The sequence below is a fragment of the Cyprinus carpio genome, chromosome B7 (genome assembly GCF_018340385.1).
Source record: "Cyprinus carpio isolate SPL01 chromosome B7, ASM1834038v1, whole genome shotgun sequence".
Lineage (NCBI taxonomy): Eukaryota > Metazoa > Chordata > Actinopteri > Cypriniformes > Cyprinidae > Cyprinus > Cyprinus carpio.
In genome coordinates, this window is record NC_056603.1 from 5,363,373 (window position 1) to 5,383,010 (window position 19,638).

General features: G+C 34.3%; 1 pseudogene; it reads left to right on the forward strand.

Annotated features, from left to right (window-relative positions):
- Positions 1 to 2,261: 2,261 nt before the first annotated feature.
- LOC109076030 overlaps positions 2,262 to 19,638 on the forward strand; it is a 29,104-nt pseudogene continuing 11,727 nt past the window's right edge.

The window sequence follows — 19,638 nt, forward strand, 5'->3', positions numbered from 1 at the left end:
GCCGTTAAACATCAAAGAAGAAGAAGAAGAAAAGTGCAGTGTGACGGCCCTTTAGATGCGGACACTGCCTTGACGATGAGCTCGATGACGTCTGTGCTCCTGCACGAGCAGCTCGTGCTTGTGTTTTCTCCTCTCATATTTGGAGCAAAATAATGCAACATTATCTGTAGTCAGCAGTCATGACCACTATTATATTTTTATTATATTATTTTTTATTATATATTTTGGACTTTACAGTATAAGTACAGTTGTGGGGGAGAAGGGACAAATATGAAGGAAGAATGTTGAGTCAAAGTGAGTTCTGCAGATGTTTCTGTCAGTGCTGTGGTTTGTAGATGTACCTTGTAATGGAAGTCACAGCATTCTGTTGGTTGTTTCTATATAGTGGGCCTCATTTTTCTAAGGACGTAGGAAGTAAAAAATAAAATAAAAATTAAAGACACATTGTTATTTGAGCATTGCTAACTTTAGAAGATGCCTGTAGTGAGAAAATGCCAGAAGTGTTAAGAAGCCTAATAAAGGTTGAGCTGATGATTGTAGATTGACGTCTGCTCTATTTCTGCTCTATAGTTTTAACCAGAGTGGGGAAAGATAGTTTATTCTTATTCTGCATCTTTAGTTTCATAAACCTCAAAATACTACCACAAGAGCAAAAGATGCCCAGCAACATGTGCATGTCAATTTTATTTACTTCCCCTTCTTAGAAACCCTGTCTAATATCAGATTTAAGAGTCTCTGTTTTCTTATATTTTATTTGACAGTAAAGCAGCAGTAATAGCAGCTGCTGAAGCAACATTTCTAGTGAGAGGCTTCTGTCAGTTCTTGTTCTGCATATCGATAGTCCAACCTGAGACGATCACCTTTTGTCTGTGATGACTTTTGGTGGTCCTGCTCCAGTCTTTGAAGTTGTGGCAAGCGTCCCATTGCTGCTTTGCATGCTTTAAAGCTTAAAAAAGCTTGTCTTGACCTGTAACAACTGCTCTCTAAAATGTATATTAAACTCCAGTGTTTCACTGCTTTAGACTGAATGACTGCAGCGACAAACAGCTTGTTCTCAATAAAGAATCCTGCTGAAGATACACAAGAGTCAAGCGTGTGACGCAAATGTTAGGCCCCTTAACATACTGTGATGCTGTGTCTCCCAGCGTGACCAGACAAAACCGAGGCATTTGTTGCATCCAGTGGGGACATAATTACTGATTATAATGACTTATACTGTCTTTTTACACGTTGCGTTGCATCACATCGCGTAAACATAAAACCATGTCTGCATTTGTGAACAGGGAAACGACAAACAACAAGTGCTACTCTACACTGCACAAAACTCGCGTTTGAATCATCAGTGTTTGAGTCTCGGGCCGGCCATACCATGACTGAGGTGCCCTTGAGGAAGGCACCGAACCCCCAACTGCTCCTTTGGATGGGTTAAATGCAGAGCACGAATTCTGAGTATGGATCACCATACTTGGCTGTATGTCACGTCACTCTTCTCTAAAGCAGCGCAGCATGGCCTCGCCCCCTTTGTTGCATGTTCCTGGGGGCGGGGTTTATGTAAATTGCAGGGTTTGTGATGTCACCAACCCGTGAAGATGCTTGTTGTAGTCCCTACCAGCAACATTACACACTAACTAAAGTTTAAAAAGTGAAATCACAATCAACCACCCTTTTAAACTTAGGCTCTCTGTTTAATTTCGTCATATATTTTTATGGCAACAATCAGACTGGGTTTTGATTCTGGGTTATTGCTGCTGCAAAGTCTTTATATATGAAATATGTTCATGCATGCAATATGTATGCAATAATACTTTCATGACAGCAAAGTTGTTGCAAATTTTTTGTCTGATTGTATTACAGGAACAATGTTTTAATTGGTGCTAGGTCTTTTTATATGATATAAATAGAACCAGAATTTAATAACCAGATACATTTGATCACTTGTTCATTATATCCGTCATTGTGTAAAGCAGATTAGTTGTCATTAACCGAGCCGCTGCAATTGTTGATGTGAGAATAACTCAAATAAGAGCAGGACTTACATGAACAGGCCTACATTATTCACCTCATGGTTTTACTTTATTCACTGGTCTGTCTGTAATGTGTGCAGCTCTGGCTGTGAACAACAAAAGAATGCAGTGTGAGAACAATTACTGAAGACATTCTCTGTGAAAAACAGCTTTAACAACTTGCATGCACTGAAAGAGCAGCTTAATATCTTAGAATGGATCTCTTTTTCTTCTGTTTTTGTGTTTCTGTGTAGAGTTGTGTCTCCTCCCTCACCTCTTCTTGTATTGTGAAATGCAGGAAGTGTCTGATTTAGCGTCGCATCACTGTTAAAACAGTCTGTTAATGTGTCAGTATGGGGTCCAGTGCACTGCCTCTCATGCTCTGTGAGTATTTCATTATATTCTACTCTATCTTCAGTTTTTCTGTTATTAACAGTATTCAGCTGAAGATAAATAATGATTGTGTGTAGGAGGCTCTGTGAATCTTGCTGTTTATCGTATTGTTTATTGTTCAGATTAATGTGATGATATGTTACGTGTGGATCAGATACAGAGTTTCAGAGAACATGCATTTATCTGTGCTGCTGCTTGTGAAAGATGGAGGCTCTGTGGACATGTGCTTTTGCTGGTTATCTGATGTGATACTCTTTCTTCTTATTTTCAGCAGTTCAGTTCAGTCAGATGTATTTGTGTTAATATGAGTTTGGTGTTGTATGGTATTGTATCTTTAAATAGTTTCTCCGTTAGAGTTTCAGAGAGTTTGAGAAGAGCGGTGAAACACACAAGTTTTCTCGATCACTTTTCATTCTTTCTGCCCCTCTTATTGAAAATGAATTATCCATATAGTGTCCAAAGTGGTCCAAAAATCACACTTAAAAATGATTGAATTTCATTGCATTAAACACAATATATCAAACAAATGACATCTGCCAAAAAAAAGAACAAGAAGAAGAAGAAGAAGAAGGGGGGGAAAGATTTAACTTCTGTTTTTTCAGTTATCTTTATCAGTTGTCTCTGTGTCATTTTTAGCAGATGTGTGAAGTCAGTTCTCACATTCTCAGAAAAAAAAAAAAAAAAAAAAAAAAAACACAGCTGTAGTTCATCACATTAAAATATGAACATGTTCCACACTGTAAAAATGTTGACATTCATCAAGTTAAAGAAAAATATTAGGTTAATGATTCACATCTATAACTATTGAGCCTAACTTGAGCCAATGAAAAAATAAATACATGGCCTAAACGATATTTTCTACGTCTATGAAAACTATTTTATAAAAACCTAGCACAAAGTGTATTTTTTCTAGTTGAAGAATGTCAATTAATATAAATTCTATTTTTGATCTAAAAATAATATAAATTCTATTTTTGATCTAAAAAAAAAAAATTATATATATTGTTGGTTTAGGTCACAAATAGAATTTAAATTAATTGACATTCTTCAACTAGAAAAAATACACTTTGTGCTAGGTTTTATAAAATAGTTTTCATAGACAAATATATTGTTTTTCCAAGTTAAATCTATATAATTGGTTTTATTTTTCCAATTTGTTAAACTAGAAAATGAAGAAAAAAGCAAACAAATAAAGGACTATTAGATCGGTCGGTTCATCCATTACAAAGTTTTCTTCCAATGATTTCCACTCTAGATGGGTTTAGTTGTGGAATTAACAATAAACAACTGTGCATTATAATGAAGGCTTTGTAAAACTGCACAGCGTGGATCAACAGAGGAAGAAACAGATCAACAAAGACATTATCAAGTCAGATAGATATGCTGTTTGTCAAATACTCAAGATCATATGCTGCGTTCACACCTGTGTTCTGCTTGGAGCTGTTCATGTCCCTTGAACCAGAAACTGTGCGTTTCTATGACAGCACTATCAATGCCTAAATAATCTGCAGCAGTCAGGTACAGTCACGTGATACAAGTAGAAGCTCTCAGAAAATTCCCAGATTACAGATGATAATTATGAGTTCTACAAGGACATGAATGCTTCTTCCAAATTGGAATCTTGTAATTATGGCAATTACAACATGGGATAAATGCACTTATACGAACCTGGTTTACTGTTAAAAGAGATGATCTTTGAAATACCATCTGGGTGATGTCAAGCTTGTCGTTGACAACTTTTCTGTGAAGAGCAAACATTAAAGTTACAGCGTCTTCATAAGGGGATCTGACTAAGGTTTTATAATAATTGTGCAGTGTGCCAGTCAATAAAGTGATGCTCCTCAGAACAGGTCTCAGTTAACCCACATGACATACAGCTGATCTGGAGTTCTGCTGTGAAGGTGGCATAAGTTTATGTTTTTAGTGCATAAAGTGATTTAAATGTATGTACATGCTGATGTGAACAATAGAATTGTTCCGTTCTTGTATAACTTCCATGTTTGACAAAGAAACAGGGTTTTCAACAGACAGGGCTTAGCTGAAGCCAGGACTAGGCCTTAGTTAAATCAGGATATTTAAATAACTTTTATAAAAATGCCTTAAGAACTTTACTGGTACACCTTGAGTCACGACAATGGCACTGACATATTTTAAGATGTTCCAGTACAAGATATTTTTCAACTGAGACAGCTTGAACATGAATTTGAGTCTGGGACTAGCCTTAAGCCTTGTCTTTGAAACAGGGGGGAATGTTTATATAGCTGTGGCTCCTCTTTTCACAGTTATGAGGGCCATACTTACACTTACAAAGCATCTCTTCCCATTTCTTCTTCCTTCCAAAACAAGACAGTCGTTAAGAGGACTCTGAACCCAGATAGAACAGAAGTATATTCATCTGTTTTTTCTATTTGAACTGTTCTGGGCACATTCTCAACAGCTGGCGCGTGACGTGTCTTCTTCTTCTTCTTTGCTTTACAGCAGATCGCATTCCTGCCACCTATCTCTCAAGTGGACCAGTGGGGGCAGCTGTGGCCTTTCCTGCCACCGATTTGGACTTGTAACCGAAGGTTGCAGATTCGAGTCTCGGGTGCTGGCATGAGTTGTAGGTGGGAGGGAGTGATGAACAGCGCTCTCTTCCACCCTCAATTCCCATGGCTGAAGTGCCCTTGAGCAAGGCACTGAACCCCCAGTTGCTCGCCAGGCGCTGGATATATAGCTGCCCACTGCTCCGGGTGTGTGTTCACTTCTCACTGCTGTGTGTGTGCACTTGGATGGGTTAAATGCAGAGCACCATCCAAAGTGCACACACATAGCAATGAACACACACACGGAGCAGTGGGTATCATTTATGCTGCGGCGCCCGGGGAGCAGTTTGGGGTTCGGTGCCTTGCTCAAGGGCACCTCAGTCGTGGTATTGCCAGCCTGAGACTCCACCCCACAACCTGAGGGTTAAGATTCAAACTCTCTAACCACCAGGGGCCACAACTTCCCTAATGAACAACATATTTATTGTTACAGAACATTATTTTGGGGGGGTGAAATGTTTTGAGTGAAAACAGTGCTCGAGCTACATTTCTGCCAGTTGTTTTTGAATTTGGTTTAATGGTTTAAGGGTGTTTTCACGCATAGTTTATTTGAGTAACACCTCAATAGCTCTCAGACCTGCTAAAGGACCTAGAAATGAAACTTACTCAGACCACATCTTTTTTTTTTAGTTTGATTGAGTCCATTTACATTGTGAAGAGCAAAAGCACTGATGTCAGTTGCTGCTGGTTCCCTTTCTGAGTCACTTTGAAACTGACTGGTTTGTTCATTTAAAATATACTTAATGTAAAACACCTAAGTCTTCAATTTCTTTGGCTACTATGTCACAGTTATGTTTGATGGCAACCTCAAACAGAAGTGGCTTTGTGTTTCTCAAACACTTTTTTGACCTGATGTGGTTTGTAGTCATGAAGGCAGCAGTAGTGTGTAACAATGATCACCAATTTGTTTATTTTGCTTTGTAGTGTGTGTTTGCTAGTGTGGTATAATAGATAAGGATATATATATCTATATATATATATAGAGATATATATTATAATATATAAACTATATTTATATATATAACTGCACACACACACACATACATACACTCTTCTTGCTTTTATATGCTGAAGTGTCTCGAACAATGGTCCCTTTTTATTTCTCACAAAAGGTAATGCAACATGGAGGTGGGCAATGACACACGTACACATAAGAAAAACAAAAAAACCTTAAAAAACAAGGACAAAAAAAAAATAAAGAAAAAAAACAAAAAATATCATATCAGAAAACAAACAAAAAAAAAATAAGAAAAGAAAAAACAAAAAAAAAAAAAAAAAAAGAGACGAAAAAAAGAAAAAAAAAGAAAAATAAAACAAAAACGAAACATAAAAAAACAATAAAAAAGACCGGAACACAAAAGGAAACAAAAAAAAAAAAAAGTTAAAAAGAAAAACAAAAAATACAAAAAAACAAAAACAAAAATATAAACAAACAAAATTAAAAAAAAAAATAAAAAAAAATATCAAAATCACAAAGAAAAATAAACAAAAAAAACAAACAAACAAAAAAAAAAAAAAAAGAAAAAAAACAAAACGAACAAAAAACATTAACAGAAAAAAAAAAAATTTTCACAAAAAAAAAAAAAAACAAAAAAAAAAAAAAAAAACAAAAAAAAACAAAAAAAAAAAAGGCAATAAAAAAAAAAAAAAAAATAAACCACAAACACTAAAAAAAAAAAAAGAAAAATAAACAACATAAAAAAAAAACAACAACAGCACAAAAAAATTGACAAAATAAAAGAAGAAAACAAAAAAAAAAAAAAAAAAACCCAAAAAGAAAAAAAACACCAAAGAAAAAAAAAGGAATAAAAAAAAAAAAAAATAACAAAAGAAAAAAGCACAAAAAAATTAATAAAAAAAAAAAAAAAAAAAAAAACGATAAATTAATAAAAAAAAAAGAAAAAAAAAACAAAAAAAAAAAACAATAAAAAGAATACAAAAAAAACCAAAAAATAACAAAAATACAAAAAAAGCAAAAAAAAAAAAATATCAAAAAACAAAAAAACGAAAAAAACAAAAAAAAATAAAAAAAAAAAAGAAACAAGTCAACAAAAAGACAGTAACAACAAAAACAAACAAAAAAAAAAAAGCAAACACACAAAAAGAAAAAAAAAAAAACACAAAGAAAAGAAAAAACACAAAAAAAAAAACACAAAAATAAAAAAAGAACAAATGAAACAAAAAATAATAACAAAAAAAAAGGAAAAATCATAAAATTAAAAAAAAAATGAACAAAAAAAGGAACAAAAAAAACGAAAAAAAAAACACAAAAAACAACAACACGCAATAACAAGAAAAAAAAAACAAAACAAATAATAGCAAAAAAACCCAACAAAAAAAAAAAACAAAAAACAGAAAAAAAGAAATGAAAACAAATAATTAAAAACAAAAGAAAAAAAAAAAAAAAAACAAAGAAAAACCAAAAAAAGAAAAACAACAACAGCGCAAAAAACAAAATATTATAAAAAAACAAAAACAAGTCAAGAAAAAAAAACAAATAAAAAATTAAACGAACAAACACGGAAGTAGACTGCGGACTTTTACAAGTGGTCATCAGATGCAAATTCCTTTGTTTGTTGTCCTACATACATGTGGTTGGAAGTGTGTTAACCCCCACCACATAATGATAAAATCCACCCAGTGTTTTTTTTACATCCAATTTTAAAATCCCTTTCCTCAAAGCATGCTGCTCTGAGGACTCCTGTCAAATGATGTATTTCTGCACGTCCCTCCCACGATACAGTCTGTGGTAGGACAGAGTATGTTTTTTAAAAAGCTAAAAACGCTGTGCAGTTTTACAAAGCCTTCATTATAATGCACAGTTGTTTATTGTTAACTTGACTGACTATGTCTGATTTATTGAATCATGAGATGTTAGCTGCTGCAAGTTTAATCTTCTGGACCAGTCGAATTCATGAATGAATCACTGGGACATTCTAAAACGCTTAATGTGAAAGTACGTGGCTTATTGCATTAAACCTGTGTTTTAAAAAGATCAAACTCAGTAAACAAATTAATTATTAATAATTCTTTTTATTGACAGGCAGATATGAGCAGATATGAGGTATCGGAGAATGTACCAATTTTAATATATTAATTTAATATAAATAGATAATACTTTATAAAGTTTATCTCAATATTTGACCACAGTGGCTGTGAGACAACTGCACTAAAATAAGAGCATGATGCGCATGCAATTGCACAACAGATTACAGCTATGTCCTTTCAGAATCATCACTGGCCGGTAGAAATAAAGTTTTCTCGATTTCTTCACTTTAAAATAATGAGGAGCAGCATATTTTCCTGTGAAATAAAGGGGAGGAAAAGTCTATGCTATGCAATGTAGTAAAGAAAATTAAAGTTTCATAAAAATTGAAATGGCACACAGCAGACACATTAGCCTATTGCGGTGCCATTTATCAACTGATTATATGTAACAATAATTGTCTTGTCATGCTATTTAAATTAAAACAATAATGATACATCCTTTTCATTTCCTTTCTCATACTCTGATGATATGAAATAATAAAATTTACAAAAATTATTTAATTCATAATTCATTCTTCTATCTGAAGACCTGATCCTCCCACTGTGGATAATCAACCCAGTTCATTTACTTAATGTACTGGGTTGTTAGTCTGTTAGCCTAAAGATCAGTTTAATTTAACAAAACAAACATTTCAGGGACATTGCGTGTTACAGGCTAATGTTATTTTTTTTCTTCTGTGCATTATAATGAAGGCTTAATAAATCTGCACAGTGTTTTTAGCTTTTTAAACAACATACTCCATCCTACAGCAACCACGCACACATTTCCTATCATGTATGTCTATTAAAGACAATCAAACCCATCAGAGTAGGTATGGGGCGGGGCTACACGTGCAGCCCCGCCCCAGATGCAGCCCCGCCTCGATCTGCAGGCTGCAGCCGGGTGCTTCTCTAGACCCGCCCTGAGAGAGCTGTGAGCTGTCCGTCATTGTGTCGACTCCTGTGCAGGGGAAGACAAGAATGTCTCCGATTAAGTGATTGAGGTGTTTTGTTGTTGGATGTAATAATGAACATAGCAGTCGTCATTTACTCCAGAAATCTAAGCCGCTGAAGAAGCAGAGGATTAACGTTTACTTTCGTTTTTGCAGGAAATGCACCGATCCCTGATCTGCCTAAATGCATTTAAGTTCACGCGAATCATTCGTGATCCAGCTTCATATACAGAATAAGTGAGTACAAGGGTTTTTTATGAATCTTTGCAAATCACCTTTCCTAATATATGCTAGTAAGCAAGTTTCTCGGTTGCAGTTTACAGTCTGCTTGTCACCCCCCCAGAAGAGAGAGGCGGGGTCAGCAGAGATCATTAGCATTTAAAGCAACATGGACTTGAACAAAGTGCTGAAAACAGAGCTGATTTTGACAGGGTAAAAAGGGTGTTTTTTACACTACCACTAGGAAATTTTAACCAAAGTAAGACCCTAAAGAATCATATCAACTTGTGGAAAATGGACATCCGATGACCCCTTTAAGTAACAGACACAAATGAGGATAATTGAAACAACAGGAGATGAATGAACTAATCACAACACAGGCAAAACTAGGTCACAGGGAAGAAAGCAAAACACAAATGAGACACAGAACAGACTGACTGTAAATGATTTCTGTTGTTTACACAGTATTATACTGTTGATCTCAACAGTTTCTTGCTGTATAAGCTGTGTACAGTGTGTTACTGTAGATTTGGTTGTTTTCACAGTATTATATTGTATTCTCAACAGCTGAGTACTGTGTACACGGTTGACGGTATGTCACTGTAGATTTTCAATGAATTCTGGGAAATTTTCAATGAATGTAAATAAAAAATACAGCAGTGCAAACTGACCGCGAAAAACAACACACAGAATTTTGCAGGTAAAACTGATATGCCTACATAAAAAAAAAAAAAAATCAGGACTGGGTGCCATGCATTAACACTTAATTTCTGTCAGTGGGAGGTGCAAGAGAATGCATTTGAAAGAGTTTTTCCTGTAACGTCGGAAACATTGTGTCTTCTCTGCGACCTGGAAACATGCTTCATCTGGTGAGTAATAAATATTAATATTTTCATGCATACAGACATTCTAGCTAATTCTAGCTAATAGGTTTAAAGGGTTAGTTCAGCCAAAAGTGAAAATTATGTCATTAATGACTCACCCTCATGTCGTTCCAAACCCGTAAGACCTCCGTTCATCTTCGGAACACAGTTTAAGATATTTTAGATTTAGTCCGAGAGCTTTCTGTCCCTCCATTGAAAATGTATGTACGGTATACTGTCCCTAAGGTTGTGGGTTTGAGTCTTGGGCCGGTGTCCTGACATTTTATCCTACCCGTCAGATTTTCCTACCAGGGTTTACTGCATATGCGCACATCAATATCGCATCCTTTTTCTCACGCTAAACAACAATATTTAATGTATCTGCATTACTGTAAGGGTAGGTTTAGGGTTGGGGTAGATGAAAACTTAATAAAAACGCAATCTAATTGGTAGAAAAAAATATTTATTGTTGGTTTCCTGTAGCTGTATCCCTTCTAGCTACAACCGCAAATATAACACATAATTACTGTATTTGCATTACTGTAAGGCTAGGTTTAGGGTTATGGTAGGTGTAGACGTTAATAAGCCATAACTTTACAGTAGCATTTTTTGTTGTCAAATTGTACTATCCACTGTTTTAGTGGGAGGTATGAAAATCTGACAGGGTAGGACAAATCGACAGAACACTGGCTATAACACGACTGAGGTGTCCTTGAGCAAGCCACCGAACCCCCAACTGCTCCCCGGGCACCGCAGCATAAATGGCTGCCCACTGCTCCGGGTGTGTGTTCATGGCGTGTGTGTGTGTTCACGGTGTGTGTGTGTGTGCACTTTGGATGGGTTTAATGCAGAGCACGAATTCTGAGTATGGGTCACCATACTTGGCTGTATGTCACGTCACTTTTTCAATGGGCTTTTGCATAAATGAATGTTTAGAGCTTATCCCTTATTGTGACATGACTTATTAGAGATGATGCTACATATTGTGATCACAGATCTTTTTTTTTTCTTTTTTTTTTGTATTTACAGGTTTCTTCGAAAATTCAAAATGCAATTCTGAGTTCCAGGTGAGCAGAAAGTTCACCTGGAACCTCCCAGAAAGAAAATTCAAAATGCAATTCTGAGTTCCAGGTGAGCAGAAAGAGCGGGAGGATTGTTGGGAGGAAAACCACAGCCTTAAACCCACAAGTTTCATCTTTCATTAGGGATTTTGCACAATATGACTGGCAGAATCATTAAGATAAGAGTAATAATAGGGGCATGCAATGGAGCCAATATCTATAGTAATCTCAAAATTATTTGTGTCTGAATCTGTATTTAGAAAAATCTTAAAAATGCTGGGAAAGGCCAGAAATAACCAAACGTTTGTGAAAAAATTTGAAATCTGTTTTAAAATGTAATTCTTTTCCCTTCACAGTTTTCATTTGACAAATATGCGTTGTATAACTCACATAATTTGTATATATTTTTTTAATTATAACTGTAACATTTCTTTAAAGTATATGGATATTTTTTTACACAAATGCATCACTTTGCATAAGAAGGCCTTTATTAACCCCCTGCAGTCGTGGATGGAGACACTTTCTTTCAGCTTCATACTCGTTGCTCCCGTTCACTGCCATTATAAAGCTTGGATGCATCAGGATATTTATTAATATATCTCTGACTGTGTTCATCAGAAAAAAGAAAGGCATACACACCTAGGATGGCTTGAGGGTGAGTAAAGCTTGAGGTAATTTTCATGTGTAAGTGAACTAATAATTTAAGGGCCACACTAACAATAAATGCATTGAAAATAATGCATTATAAACATGTTTCTCAACATGCAAGCTTTTATGAAGCAAATCAAGGAGTGAATTGCCCGAAACTGGTATCTGTTGTTGGGCATGATTGAAGTTAAAAAGAAAATAGCAGAAATATATTATTTAATAAATCTTACTGAAAATAGATGATAAATACATTTACAGTGCAGACTGAAAGTTTGTGAACCCCTTGTAGAATCTGTGAAAAATTAACAAAATAAGAGATCATACAAAATTATTTTTTTAATTAGTACTGTCCTGGGTAAGATATTTTATATAAAGGATGTTTACATTAAGTCCACAAGAAAAAAAAAAAAAAAAAAAAAATAGCTAATAAATAAATAAATAATTTATTAAATAAATAATAAATAAATAAATAATTTATTAAATATGACCCCGTTCAAAAGTCTGTGAACCATTGACTCTTAATACTGTGTGTGGTTACCAAGATGATCTACAAATTTTTTTGTTTTGTGATTGCAGTTGTCCACCAAAATGTACATTGTATGTATGTTTACTTTTGAGTTAAAAATATTAATTAAAAAAAAAAAAAAGTACAATTTCAGTCGCTGCGGGGCCCTATGCACAAGCTTTTGCCCATCATTTAAAGGTGTTGATAATGTGAGGTTTTTGATGATTAGTTGTATGTTTGGCCTCAGTGATTGATTTGTGCTTATCATTTCTTGCAGGATTATCAAAAGTGTGACTTTTTCCACGACACCAGCCCTCCTCACCTGGCCTTCATCCTCACCTTCTTTCTTTGTTCAGCTTCTCTCTTTGTTCTACTGTCTAATATGTAAGTTTGTATATTACCTATTCATTTTCGCATTAATTGTTCACTCATTTTAATTATTAATTATAAATTGTTAATTAGTCGTGTTTAAAAACAGATTTTTGTTGCATCATGTCACTGTTATTTTAATTCTTAATTATAAATTGTTCTTTAGTCTTTTTAAAACATATTTTATTGTTGTATTATATGCTATTATTATTACTGGTGTATTGTTCTGTGATTTTTAATGATTAATCATAAATTGTTAGTCTTTTAATTGTTTTGATTTTTATCATGTCATTATTTTTTACTAATGTATTGTTTAAAAATTTTAAATAAAGCCTTTGTGCTCTTAAAGCTTCAATTGTTCTTTTTCCTATTTCCCATCAGCAGCTGAAAGAGCACTTTTACAGGTTTTCTACAAATTCTAAACGTTATACAGTAGCACTATAAAAGAAATTAAAATAACATTTCATAAGTGTATAATACTATACAGTATTATTAAAAATCAACAGTGTAATACTGTACTTTGACATGGTAAAAAAAAATACAGTGAATAGTACAATTTGACGACAGCAATTTTACTGTTGAATGAATGACAGCAACTACTGGATAATTGTTACCAGTAAGTTAATGTTAATTTGACGACCAATTTTATTACAGTATAAAGGCAAGGAGAGTTTATTTATAAAATATATTTCATAGCCTACACAATGGTAATTCAAAGTGCTTTACATAAGATAATAATTAAAATTAAAATAATCTTAAAAATAATCACTACAATAAAAGCAAATAATATATAGTTTTAAATTATTTAAAATTAATTAAAACAGTTAAGAATTAAAAAAAAAAACGAGGATACATATATAATACAGTTCAATCATAGGGACATAGCACAGAGCTCATTCAGTAAATGAACAGCTGGACAGATGTGTTTTGAGTCTGGATGTAAATGTGGCTACTGTTTTAGCTCATCTGATCTCTTCTTGTTTGGAGTGAACCCTTGCTATTTCTACTGACTTGATCCTGATGATCTGAGGTCAGTTAGGCTTATATTCAGTGAGCATATCTGCAGTGTATTAAGGTCGTCGGCCATTGAGTGATTTATAAACGAGTAATAATACTTTAAAATCAATCCTAAATGTCACTGGAAGCATAAAGACCAGAGGACTGGTGTCAGATTTTCTGGTTCTAGTCAGAATCTGGATGAGCTGCAGCTGTCTAATGGTCTTCTTGGGAAGACCGGTCAGGAGTTAATTACAATAGTCCACCCTGCTGCTGATAAATCATGAACGAGTTTCTCTAAGTCTTGACTAGAAACAAAACATTTCTTGCAATGTTTTTGAGATGATAGTATGCTGATTTAGTTTTTGCTTTGACACGACGACTGAAACTAAGATCTGACTCCAGAATCACATCAAGATTCTTGCCTTGATTTCTTGTTGTTTGGTTCTTGAGTTAAGATATGCATTCACCTTGAGAACTTCATCTTTGTTTCCAAATGCAATGACTTCAGGTTTCTCTTTGATTCACTAACTGGCATATCTAACTGTTAATTTCATCAGTGCATTGATGCTTAGACTTATGCTCTCATATAGTCACATAATAACCTCTCCCTTCTGACTTGAACCATTTGAGGACCATCCCAGAAAACCCTCCAGTCTCTCTAGAAGTACATTATGATGGACAGAGTCAAACACACAGAGCCGATCCTATACACAAAGATCACATGTTGTGTAGGGCCCCGAAACACCAGGAGGCCCCTTCCTCTCAAAGATGATTTAATTTCAGTTTTGTTTTTGGTCAGTGGTTATGAAATCATGAATGTCGTATACAGTCTCCTGTGTTCTTGCTCGATACTAAAAAATGAGTTCAAAGCACTGAGCTGCAGTTTCTCAAGCTCTTTCCGTGAGCGCGATTCAAGACGGAGTGAAACACGGACAAATATAGGCTACTCTGAGTCAAAATGTCTGTCTTGGTGAGTTTTCACTAAACACAGTCAGTTATGTCTTAAACATTAACATTTTATAAAGTAATTGAAAGCTAGTCAGTATATTAGATCTGTGACAGCATCCTGCTGTATAAACCTGACGCTGTCTGTCATCATCTGTTAATCAAACAACTAAAGAAAAGAAGAGAATTAATCACTGCTCTTCACTTAATATTGTTCATAACTTTATGAATTAATTTGTTTAATTTATATGGTGAACTCTATGCAGTGATGTATTTGTACATTTGATTACTTTAATCAATTTCTGTATAATAGGCTATTATAGGCTAAATTGTTTATTTTATTATTTCTGCTCTGAAAGAAAAGGAGTTTGGGAGCGAGGGCTCCAGAAGTCTAGGATCGCTCTGTAAACACAGCCCTGAGATTGAGTTTACCAGCACTGATATTTTGTCAGAATCAGTATTTAATTGAATATCATTGATTATCTTCATGAGCGCTGTCTCTGTGCTGTGATGCGGTCAGAAACCAGATAGAAAATTGCTCAGGGTTCATTTATAAAGAAAACACTTAAAGAGACAGAACTTGACTGTGTGACGTCACATTGGTTGATGAGAATATGGTCATGTGTTGTATGTTGTGGTTGAAAGTGCTTCTCTGGGCAGCAGTGAATCCATCAGTGAATCGACTCTCGTATCGTTCATGAGTCCTGTGACGTCATTGTGTGTGTTGATGTTAAATGATTGGAGAATCTCCACCATCAGTCTCTCATGATGAGCTTCAAAACACAGAAAAACACTTTCAGTTCAAACTCTAGACGTGTTTCAGTGATCTGCATTGTGTTGAATGAATGGAAATGCTTCATATCTGTTTCTTCTGTTTTTAGTGCTGATGTCCTTCATCCACGCTGGACTCACTCAAGGTACTGTGCTGTACTGCAGTATTTGATTTATTAAACAAATGTGAATTGTGTTGTAGTACTTTATTTGTCTACATGGATCATATGAGGATCCCACATTTGTCTCTTTGCTGATTATTTATGTCTATATTTTGCTGTTATTCACCTTCTCTCAGAATCATTTGTCTGTGCAGTTCCTCATGCTGCCAAAACACTGATATAAAAAAAATAGGTTAAAATGTTAGTTTGTTGTAAAAATGTACACTAATTAATGACTGTGTGTAATTAAGGCTAATGTGAAGTTCAGGGTCATTTTAGATTTCAAATGATGGGTGGATAAATAAATAAATAAATAAATAAATAAATAAATAAATAAATAAATAAACAAATAAATAAAGTTCCCTTCTGTCACAGTCTCAACAGGACTGACATCGTAACACATCCACAACAGAGTAATATTGTGACATAATTGCAAAAATTGTACTTTAGTACAATTGAAATAAATAAATGAATAAAAAATAAACTTTGACAAAGATTAATTTTGTTTTTCTTATTATAAAAATGATTTTTAATAAAGTCTCAACATAAAGTTAAAAGAGTCATGGAGGGATCATTGCAGTCATCTAGTGGCTATAGTTGAAATTTCATGTTATTTTATTTTATGGCAGCAATCTACCACTAAACCAACACAGACTCATTGTCCATGTTATCTCCATGAATGAAAGATAGAATGTACATCAAAAGATAAATAAAAAATAAAATAAAATAAAATAAAATAAAATAAAAGAAATAAATAAACCTATTCAAAAATATATTCTATTTATGCAAAATGAAATACCAAAAAACATTCAAAACTGCACAGCTGTAGTATATATATATATATATATATATGATGACTGATATTACAGAAAACAAAATAAATGTGGGCTGTGGGGAGACACCAAAACCTATTAAGTGTACATCGTAGACCTCATAGTAAGATTTAGCACTGTTGCACCGTTACAAATATACGGGTTCTTCTCAATAAACTAAAATCTCAATAAATTAGAATAAAGTTCATTTATTTCAGTAATTCAACTCAAATTGTGAAACTCGTGTATTAAATAAATTTAATGCATACAGACTGAAGTACTTTAAGTCTTTGGTTCTTTTAATTGTAATGATTTTGGCTCACATTTAACAAAAACCCACCAATTCAACAAATTAGAATACTTCATAAAGACCAATAAAAAAAAAAAAATAAAAAAAACTTTTTAGTGAATTGTTGGCCTTCTGGAAAGTATGTTGGAAAGTATACATGAGCTCAATACTTGGTAAGGGCTCCTTTTTCTTTAATTACTGCCTCAATTCGGCGTGGCATGGAGGTGATCAGTTTGTGGCACTGCTGAGGGGGTATGGAGGTTTCTTTGACAGTGGCCTTCAGCTCATCTGCATTTTTTGGTCTCTTGTTTCTCATTTTCCTCTTAGATTATGCTTATATATATAAGCTTTAAATAATACTTTAAAAAGAAATAAGTCAAATCATAAATAGAAACTCTTTCATTATGTAATACATGCATTTCTCTCTAAAGGCACAACCAATGAGGAGATGACGAGTCATTTTTTCCATCACGATAATCGATGTATGTCTTAAATATTAAAATAAGGAAAAGCCTAAAACAAGCCCGATTATGATTTGCGTTTTATTTTATAATTCTGTACAATTAAAAAAAATAAAACAAATTGTAATGGCCTATATGTAAAACTGTGTCCTATAATTGTATAGCTGCTAATATTTTCAGATTTTTATTTTGCTTTGTTCTGAATACCTAAAAATTTAAAGGATTTGCTGCAACGCAATTTTGTCTGATATGTGAATTATTTATTAGCCATTTATTTTTTATTTATTTTTTATCCATGCAGCAAATGCTGTACAAACAGCTTTAAAAATTACTTTATTGCATTCCAGATGCCTTTTAAGTACTTTTCACTTTAATTTTAAGGGCAATTTGAATGTAAAACACTGTCATGAATAAGTTTTTCAGTTCAACTTTCTGAAGTAGCCGAGCCAGTGGGCAGCGTGAGTGCAGGAGTCTGAAAAAGTTTGGATATTTTTATTTCGTAGCTACTTCATCTTTAAGTTTTTCAAGAGCAATCGGCGATGCGATCACACATTTCTCAAGATCCTCTTCAGCTGTCACAAGCCGAGGGTGAATCTAAAGGATTGCGTGCTTAAACTGAACACTGCATCACATGCCGCACTCAAGGCCATGGCTTCAACTCACCTGTTCAGTTCAGACAGAAATGACACACTCAAGACCACGCTTCAAATTGCCTGTCCAGTTCAGTCCACCACGTTTTTATTAGCGGGTTATAAACAAAACAATGAATATTTGTTAACTTGCTAAAGTGGGAAAATGAATAATTGGGTTCTCTCGTGTATATGGGGCTTAAATAATTCATTTAGCCCAAAACGTACTTAGAACACTATGACAAGGTAAGGTTTAATTTATTATATTATATATATTTATTTATTACATTTTATATTATCCTCACACACACGGATCGGCATTTTCTATAATGTCTAAATTCTAAATCAAAATACATATCTGATATGACTCAATATATAATTAGCATCAAACAAACAATATAATGCTTATTCTCAAGTATTAAAGATTAAACGAAAAAAAAAAAAAAAATATGAATGCACAGCCATCAATTAGGTGGCGATATGCACTAAGCATGTAAACAACTAATGAATAAAAGAAACAGAAAGAAACAGCTTGGCGCGCTTTTTCTTAGCGTCCGTTTCCATAGTGACTCGTCGATTCGTCGCTCTGTTGAGAATGTCTTGAGTCTTAATCAGGAACATACTCTCAGTTAAATGAACTTACTCAGATATCAGGGCTGTTATTGGTCCCTACACGATCAGATCTCTTTGTTGGCTGCTGAAGTGCCGTCAAAAGGTTTAATATTAATTCAAATTGTGGGCGTACTCAGTAACGAACTATAACGAAGTAGATTTTGCTCAATTTGTACTTAAGTAGCCTACAAGTAAAAGTACAGTTTTAAAAATATACTCAAAAAAGTACGAGCAGCCTACCCGAAAAAACCTACTTAATTACAGTAACGTGAGTAGTTTGTAATTCGTTACCTCCACCACTGAGTTTGGTATAGTCATGTCATGGTTTCTCATGTACACTTAGCTAGATTATATTACAATAAACCACCCACCAAAATTTAGGTTGGTTGAACAACAACCAGTTGACGTGAACAGAATTTCCCTTTTGGCCTTTACAGTCTAAGTACAGTTGTGGGGGAGAAGGGACAAATATGAAGGAAGAATATGTGAGAAAGAAGCTTTCCTGCATCTTCTCTCAGTGAGATGTGGAAACAGATGTTAATTCACTCTGTTTGTATTGTTCATATCTCAGGAGATCAAAGTGTCTGAGGTTCTTCCAACCTTACAGATTGCATATTTATAAATATGTAACCCTTATGTGTCTGAATTATTCTAATTTGTTTATGTTTGCCGAGATTTGATAACCACAAAAATGGAAACGTCCCTCAGTGTTCAGTCAAAGTGAGTTCTGCAGATGTTTCTGTCAGTGGTGTGGTCTGTAGATGTACTGTAATGGAAGTGACAGCATTTTGTTGGTTGTTTCTGTATCCACCTTTTTTTGCAATGCGAAAGTAGGTATGATGACGTACTTCCTTATAATATGTTAAACTTCCGTTTCACTAGCCGTTACACTGCATCACTGTACACTCACAGATAAACCGAAGCCGGCTCTGACTGTAAAACCCCAGAGTTCAGTGTTCACTGGAGACAGAGTTACTCTGAGCTGTGATGTGGGACAGTTAACTGGATGGACAATTCTCTGGAGAAAAGACTCAAACCCTGAATCCACGGGTGATGAAACTAAAAAAATCGAGTCTGTGAGCGTCTCTGATGAAGGAAATTACTGGTGCAGAGCACAACAAGGAAACTACTACAGCGAGTTCAGTACTGCAGTTACGATTACAGTAAAAGGTCAAGAGCTCTCTTACTTTCTATACTTTCTATCTATATTTTTTTAATGGAAGAGAATGTGTTGTCAGTTAAACAATGTCAATTAAAATAATAATAATAATAATAATAATAATAATTTAGGCTGCACAGATCATCTGAAATATTTTCAGACGTGTGAAGTGTG